The sequence below is a fragment of the Amblyomma americanum genome, chromosome 1 (genome assembly GCF_052857255.1).
Source record: "Amblyomma americanum isolate KBUSLIRL-KWMA chromosome 1, ASM5285725v1, whole genome shotgun sequence".
Classification (NCBI taxonomy): domain Eukaryota; kingdom Metazoa; phylum Arthropoda; class Arachnida; order Ixodida; family Ixodidae; genus Amblyomma; species Amblyomma americanum.
Window position 1 is genome coordinate 404,673,830 of NC_135497.1, and position 8,772 is coordinate 404,682,601.

The 8,772-nt window shown below is 46.7% G+C and overlaps 1 non-coding gene across 1 annotated transcript; it reads right to left on the minus strand.

Moving 5' to 3' along the window:
- Positions 1-7,879: 7,879 nt before the first annotated feature.
- TRNAW-CCA (transfer RNA tryptophan (anticodon CCA)) lies at positions 7,880-7,951 on the minus strand. Its single transcript has one exon. It is a non-coding gene; the product is annotated as a tRNA-Trp (tRNA).
- Positions 7,952-8,772: the final 821 nt, after the last annotated feature.

The following is an 8,772-nucleotide window of genomic DNA, read 5'->3' on the forward strand; positions in this document are numbered from 1 at the left end:
TCTTTTTTTTTTCTTTTTGGAAACTGCATTCCTCTCTGCGTGGCTCCTGAAGATTTTTTTTCCTGTGTTGTTGTTTTTTTCACTATTTCCCATGCGAAGGGGGCGACGGGAACGCCGCGCGCTAGCAGTTGGTCTGGAGATTTCGGTGCGTGCGGTCGTGAGTGAGGTCAGCCAGGGAAGTGGTCGGCAAGGAGCCTAGGCGGAGATCTGACGCATAGAGCGCGGCGACGGTGGTCCCGAAGACGCGAGGCCCAAGTTCGCCCGTATCCGCAAGCCCCCATCAGCCCCGTGCGATGTACTGTGCGATGTCAGTGCATGCTAAAGAACTCCAGGTGGTCGAAATTTCCGGAGGCCTTCACTAGGCGTCTATCATAGCCTGAGTTGCTTTAGGACGTGAAACCAGAAACCAAACCAAACACACACGCACACGCGCACACAAAAATTGATCGGTTGTTCCTTAACCCCCATCAACTTAACGAAACGCCCGTAACCCTAATATGAATATTGAAAAATCATATTTATTGTTAGCTAATCAACAAATGAAGTGGAATTTAAAAGTACCCTGAGGGGCGCTACGCGAAGGGAGAAAATATTTCATCAGTCCGAATCAGCTCCGCTGCGCCGCTGATTTTTAATCCCTGGTTAACTGCCCGTCACCGCTTTTGCACAGATTGCGCAAAAGCTTACCGAAAATTACCCAAAGCAAAGTAAAATAATCATCGCTGGTGCCTTCTGTGCCAGACCAGGGCATACCAGATGACCCAGGGGCGGCCACGTTTACATCCACGCCGTAGAGATGGATACACCCGCGGTGACAATGTCGGAATTGTTACGAAGGCGAAACTCTGCGAAGATCTCCCTCGCCCCCCACTGATATTATTTACATCTCATTTAGCTGGATGCCCATCAACATGTCAATTATGTCCCCGCAGGTGAATATTTCCGCCGTGCTTGCGGATTCTGTCTGACCAGTGGAGTATCTGCAGGTTTCGTCGTATGATTTCAAGCGCCGCCACTTCGGGATTCTTCCCACGACTGCCGATCTCGAAAACAGGGGCTTCCCGACTTTACTTTAGATTTATGCTATGTTTGACGTATCTTATCTGCAGTAACAAATACCGCTTAGCGAACTCTGTGAAAGCGTCTTTCATGTGCAGGAACATCAGAGCAAATCTTCTACATTCATGACTTCAGCAGTTTACCACGCCCTTACACCTTGTCTGGATATAGCTGGCTAAAACATGGGGTGCCACACAATGCCTTTGGTGGCGGTGAGGGCCAATCCGGTTCAGGTGGCGCTGCATCGCTGGGCGCTGTGTCAGAACCTGCGAATGTGTAGAATTACAAGTACGGTGGCACGAATCATCGAAGATAACGACGCAGCAGCGGTGATGGTACCTGGAATTGATGTTGTCGTGGCGGGTGCCGCCAACAACCTCAAGGGAACCGATAACGCCTTAGCTTCCTTATAGTTGTTCAGAAATGTTCAAGAACCCGTGGACACAGCAAACACATATACCGGTACTCAGGCGACTGCTGGAACTTCATTTGCAGAAACAGGTGATATCCTCATAGCTATTTAAAACTTGCGGAGCGAGCAGAAGCTAAAGGAAAATAGCGTCAGGGCATGGTCTGCGCGACGGTAAGTTTAGCTCAGCAAAGTTCATATCGCTGTAGGATCCAGCAGAATGGCTCCCATAAGCCGCCAGATGATGAGTTGCTCGCACTGGTAGCTATGACTTCGTTGCGAAGTGTCTCTGCAGACGCAGCGATGAGGATGGTACACAGATTTCAGCTAGGAGAAAGATTTTTAAAAATTTTACCCAAGAAATTCTCGATTTATGACATTGTACTTGCTCTGATGCATCTTTGTTGGTGTACAGCAGTCCATTAGTGCTAGTTTTTGAAGCTTTTAGTCGGCCTTTTTGCCGCATGCCAGTGGGAATAACACAGCTCTCCAGGAAAGTGACTCCTCGCTAGATATAGGAGGTATTAATATGCGACCATGTGGCCTTGCATTGTTTCGGGTATGACGTGATAAGGTAGCGATGAATGTATTTCAACGAACAGTGAGCCCATGGTGATAGAACGTTGAGCCGTTATGTCTTTTCTGTTAACAGTATGTTTTCAGAAACTGCTTTCATGCCCTGTAATTAATGTAATAGATAACGACTTTCTCATTCTGCGCTAAAAAAAGTTTTTGACATATTCTAGAATAAGAAAGCCTTCAAATCAGTAAAATACAGGGATGCGCGAAGCCGCCGATCCAACGATCCCAAGAAAACTAATTTCGAAAAGCAGAAATCCCCGACCTCGAACAGTGGGTCAGAGAAATTTAAGGGAAGCGCTTCAGTCAAACGGAGAAATGTGCATGAAAACTGAAAATTAACGAATCCTCAAGTTACCCTCCTTCTCTCCGTACAAACCGGTGCTGGCATTTTGGTGTCAATGATGAGAATAAGATTCTTCCACAGAGTGATTGTTACCAACACGAGAACCGTTTTGACAGCCGCTGTAACTAACTTTGTGACGATATTCAGACGCTGAATGCGAATAAGCCGAAAACACTGAAACGCCTACACTGCAAGAAGCACGCGAATATGACGCCTCAACGCATAATGCCAGGTGTTTCATGGAAGAGGAAGAAATTTTCAAGAATAGGCTTTATGAAGTGAAATATGGCTTTTGCGGTATAGTATTACCAGTGTTGGTGGACATAAAAAAAGAATCATACTCTTCACTAGTAAAGTGTTCTAATCCTAAAATTACAATAATTGACTTTTTAACTATTACCGATAGGCACTTGACTGGAAATTGACATTTGTAGGCGGTCATTAGTAATAGCTATATCAGTATTTAGAATTTTGAAAACGCAATTATAAGTGGCTCTGTGGCTTGACAACATCAGTGTACATTGAGCCAAAATACACACGCTTTCAAACAGCATGGAGGCAAAGCAACCTTTCTAGTGTATGTAAGTAGTCAAACATGCACATTTTGTCTGGCTTTAGCGCCAAACGTAATCACGTTTTGTAAGTTGTAAAATCTGATGTTACTATTACTAATGACCGGCTGCAAATCTCTAATGACAACTAGCTGCCTAACTCAAATAGTAAAAAAAAACTTAATGATAAAAATTAGGTAACCAGCGTACAACTAAACAAGATAAACCAGTTTTCTGGTGTCGGCCAACACTGGTAATACAATGCTGAACAAACCAAATTTTTTGGCTAAAAGAAACCTATTTTTGAGAATTGCTTAGTCTTCCCTGAGACACCTGGTACACGTAAAAATAAGTTAGGATTGCAGTCAAAGCTATCACTACCTACAAATGTGTTTTAGCCACACGTAGTGTTGTAGAACGAGTGACCACGGCTTCACATGTTTGACTTCTCACATTTATAAGTAAACTTAAAGCCTTAAATATACTCAAGCAAATAAAATCTTCCTCAACCGGACGTGATTCGAATACGCAACCTTCTGAGCTGGAGTAGGACACCCTACCGTTGCGCCAGCATGTCCAGCTGCTAGCGTTTCATAGCTGACTTCTTTTTCAAGCAGCACAAAAGACGCAATTTATGGTTTTCCATAATGAGAAAAAATTAGGATAAAGGGATTCTCACACAGAAGGTAGGGCGAAAAAAAAAGTATCGACTGATTGCGAGAGAGGAGTAAAAAATTGGCTGAAGGCTTAGCTTGGTTAAGCCTGCAAGAATGCGAAAGCAATAGCCTTGGCTGCGTCTTGGTTCGGCTGGTGGTGTGGACATAATTGGCCTTTGTTAAACTTATGGCTCTTCTCTCATGTTCTTCACGTCGCTGGACCAAAATGTCACCGTCTGGTTCGGCCGTGATGAGAGACTTAATTCTCCCGATTCTTATTCAAGCGCTCCTCCTTCTCTTGGGCTCTCTGCTTTCGTCTCGCCTCGTTGCGTTCTCCCTTCTTAGCTGCATACTGCACTCTTCTTTTAGCAAGCCGCTCTACTCTCCGTTCCAGCGTTTCTTCAGCACTGCGCTTTCTAATGTTGAAGTTGTAGCGTTCCATACTATTCATAGATGCAGCATCGTCACCATTTGAAGCATCCATGATAGTCTCTTCGGCATTAAGAGCATCCATGAACCTTGTCTCCGAACTAATGGTTGTCTCTATAGTTTCGCTATTGCTAACACCACTCATTAAACTTGGCCCTGAACTTGTAGATGCACCCGCATCAAGCGGTTTTGATCGGCGTGCTCGCCACGCTGCTGCATACGCACGTTGTTTAGCTCGCCGTTCTTCTCGTTCTTCTGTTTCTTCAGCACGGCACCGTCGCTTGGCCGCAGCAGATCGTTCCAGCCTCACCTTGTACTCATCATCCAACATAACGCAAGGCAGCGCACCGACCACTGCGAGGAGCCGAGCTGTAGCCCCACTTATCCTCCTAGCGTGACGTCACACCAGCGAGCGCCCTCTCTCGGTAGCGCCGCAGCAGCGGAGCGCAAGGCTTCGCCTCCACCATTGATGCCGCGAGCTGGGGCCCCGTCTCTCGGTCTGGCGTGACGTCACACGGTCACTTGACGCGCAGCTGTGTAAGGAGGCGCCACGACCAACGATGGGCCGAAAGTGCAAGCAGTATTGCTTTCGCAGTAAAAGGTTAGGACGCGGTTTGCACAATACAACAATTTCTATGCTCTGAAGAACGAAGAGTTTTCCAGGGTTTCTTAGGCAGTGGCGTTGACGTTGTTATAGATTCGGAGGGCAAGACAAATTGGCTCGGTGCCTGACATCCGGTGCTGCGCTTTTCGTTGAAGCTGGTACCGGCAAAAGTAAGGCGCTGTCCCCTTCATTTGGTGGCTAATTCAGAGCAAGAAAAGAGTGGCAAGGCACTCGACGGTGTCCTGGCACTCGACGCGGAAATTCCCGACGACGGAATGGCATCTGCGGGTGCTGCCATCTCGCAGACGCGTGTTTGCGGCCCTTCACAACATTATCAGAGAGCATATTTTTGTCATGAATTTTCAGTGAAGGCGTCTGCTTCATAGACTTCGGCTATATTATTATGTGCATTCCAGCAAAATTACGGCACATATCTTGCATTACAACTTCACCGCGTAGGTCAGAATATGTAAATGCGTGACAACGATAGTAGTCCTTCACATGCGACAAAAGCCAATGAAAGCTTGTCAAAAACGAGCGCTTCCATGAAATCACTATGAATTGCTCTCTAGCTTACACAGAAATCTGTTCGCAACCCTACATTTTCTAATGGGGAATGAAGGTAGCAGCCTGTTCATGCAATGCTCCTGTCAACACAGTCATGACATTATTTGCCATTGGTATCCCATATTAATCACTGGAAACGAACAGCAGAACACGTAGTTTGAATAGAACAGGTGCAGAGTGCGGGAACTGTGTCGGTACATTTCTTCCACCGTAAAGTCGTCGTCGTCAATTTACCAAAAGACGAACGCAGTCATCACCAATTCACGCGTGGCAAATTTTATTGGGATTATTAAGGGGGCCTCTCCCGTAAGCAATGCCTGGCACAGCATTCAAACACACCAAAAGCACTAGCCGTCCCAGCTAGCACTGATCATCCGCAGTGGTACGAGTGCAATTGACATTAATTATTTTTCTGCTTTGTTCCGGTGGCCTACTGAATCTGGCTTTATAGCCCCGCTGTCAGTGGATCAGTCCTGCTGTGTTCGTTGGCGCTGGCGGCGGAGTAACACGACTGGTGACGGCTAGCCTCGCGGCGCTAGTGATCACCACACAGGCACCGTAAAGTCAGAACAGACGCAGGCGTCCGCCGCAGAACCAACTCAGCTGCACACATGGTCCTCGTGACGCGAAGTCACTATCACCATGCATCGAAACGAAGACCATGCAGGCGCAATCGCAAATTGGCAACTCTCAAAATCATGCATTAAAAAAGTATAAACTCAAAGCATGGAACAGCTGGGCTGGATGAATGCATTGATGAGAAAAGTAACCCCCGCCCCATGCATTTTTCATACTTCAAGTGAGCACTGGAAACACCATATATGATCAACTAGGCGCTGAGGGTGTTGCGGTTGGCATCTGACACCAGGTGGAGAAAGGAATTTCACCCGACCGTCTCTCACCATGTTTCGTCGAAACGAGGCGTGACTTCTTTCCGCCAATCACTCTCTGTGCCGGTCACGTGACGTCGACGGAAGCAAGATCCCTCCGACAATTGAAGAGAGCCTATATAAAGGGCTGCTAAATGTACTTTTAAAGAATTCATTCTCTTCTCTTCATCTTTCACCAGCCTTGGGATAAACTGTGGAAGTTTCGCACTAGAAATCGTCTCGTCCTTGCTCGGTCGCCATGGTCTACCGGATGCCTACAGCCCGACGACGACGCCACGCTACCCAATAGTAACGTCTGTAGAGCGTCGATAGACATGCGGCGCAACAGGGGCAAACACATGCGGCGGTAGCCGACAGATGAGGGAAGATGGACCGAAATGATTGTGCTTTCCGGGACAGCGGTCGGTGCTCATGGAAGCCACCCGCCTGTTGGGATACGCTGAATCATTACTGCCAATTTAGCGCACAATCATTGTTCTTTTTTCGCATGCCAACGCGGGTTTCTTTTATGGAAGTAACTCTGTGGGTTATTTATTCTTCTGCTTGAACTGCAGAGGCTCTCCACAGCTCTCTTATGACCGACGACAAGCCGATAGGGCTGCCATGCATACTACGCTTGCGTCATTATTATTATCGGAAATAAAATGGACGGCAACCAAACTGCCTGGAGAGTCCAGCATACCCACACAAGTATCATTATTTCATTTGCAATGAAAATTACACGAATGCGTAGCTTTCACCTTGGTGAATTCAATGAAAAACAAAAATTGCGGCTACCTTTTTTACGTCTCGGATTTCATGAAGAGGCACACGAAATGCGCAACGAAGAATAAAAGCGACCCGGACGTGGTTCGAACAAGCAGCCTTGCTAACCGGTGTCAGGCGCACTACCGTTGTGCCACCGAGTGTTTTCGTTCTTAGGCATGGTATTTATTACTGTGAATCAATGTTCTATGCACATGAACAATCAGCTACCGCTCGGAAACAGCTGCATTTTTTTCAATACTTTTCAATATGTCAGGCGTTTCGGTGAGTTGTATAATGAACAAATATGGGACTATGAATTAGATTTTTAAACAGTTCAGTCTCAGTCGTGTATGAAACAAATGCTTTTCTTTTTTTGCAGAGATGTGAGAGCAGTAGCCACTTTTGTTTTAGCGCCATAGCGTTACCTCACAAGCAAAGCTTGAAAACCGGGGCCATATGCGTGAAGCCTCAACCTTTGACCTTTGACGGAACGCACGGCGGAGAGATAGTGACTCATAACGAACATGACATGAACCCTGGCATATCCAAACCACCCCGAACAATATCAACCGCACAAAAGGAAACCTGCCCCCAGTATATGCCCAGAGACTTCGCTCTTCAACGCAACGAAAACAAGTCGCCATTCAGCACCTCCCTGCAGTGCGCCAGCGTGACTAACAGCCTAAGCCCCCCTCCCCCTCCCCCGCGCCTTTTGTGACACAACTGTCGTTCTTTTCACCCCCCCCCGCCTCCCCTCCATACTTAAAAGACGCTAGCTACTGCCCTCAGTCACCGCTAATGAAGGAGCCGAGTCAGCATCGAAACGTTGGGTTAAAGTTAAAAATTTTGGTTAGAGATGTGCAGTTTATTACAATCCTAGTTAGCCCGCAAGAAGAGACTAATCGCTCTTTTGCAAGTTGAAATTTTCAGTTTTTCTTCGCATAATAAAAATTTTAAAACAAGTTCAGCATTTAGTGACTTTTATTTGTATACTTCATATCAAAATGTGCGATGCTCAGGAGTGTGTGTATAAAAAAGGTTGTGACCCGGACGTGATTCGAACACGCAACCTTCTGATCTGGAGTCAGACGCGCTACCGTTGCGCCACCGAGTCGACTTATTGCCCGCGTAATGCAGAGTTCTTTTCAGGGCAGCTCATCGTCTGTTTCGTCTGGCCTCTTCCCGTGCTGTCTGTTTTGCGCATCGTCTTTTTCAAGAGACAGATGTGCATCTACAGTTGGATAGGAGGGGATTCTCTAGAGCCTAAGAGATCGCAAAGTTGAACGCTGCATTTAGGCAATTTACCTCCGAAATCTCTCAACGATAATGGGGAAACTTCCATTTCATTTTTTCTAACCTTTCCTATATTATGGAAATGTTTGTGATATTGTTTGAAACTGCAGATGTCACAAATAGGGCGGGAAGTCTCCACGCGAAGAGCTTTATTTGGCGTGATTCTCCTATTTAAGTTGCACTGACACCACGTGGACTTAAAAAAAAAAAGACTAGAAGGTAATGCGGTGCTGTATAAACTGACATTCAGAATGAAGCAATTAAGCATGAGCATAATCCATACCACATATCCAAGTAGGGCAATTTAATGAGTCACAGAAAACTCACCTAAGGGAGGGAAACAGTACAGCTATAATTGATTTTATGCTTATCATCAGAAACAACGGACTCACAGCAACTCGCTGCTTATGACATGTGGATACAGAAAATCCGTCTTCGAAACGAACGCGCGCGCGCGTTCACAAACACACACACGCGCGCGCATACACAAACACACACACGCACGCACGCACACACGCACGCACCCACTCACACACGCACACAAACACACACACGCACCCACGCACACAAGCACGCACGCACGCACACACACACACACGCACGCACACCATACACGCGCACACATGCACGTGCGCGCGCGCG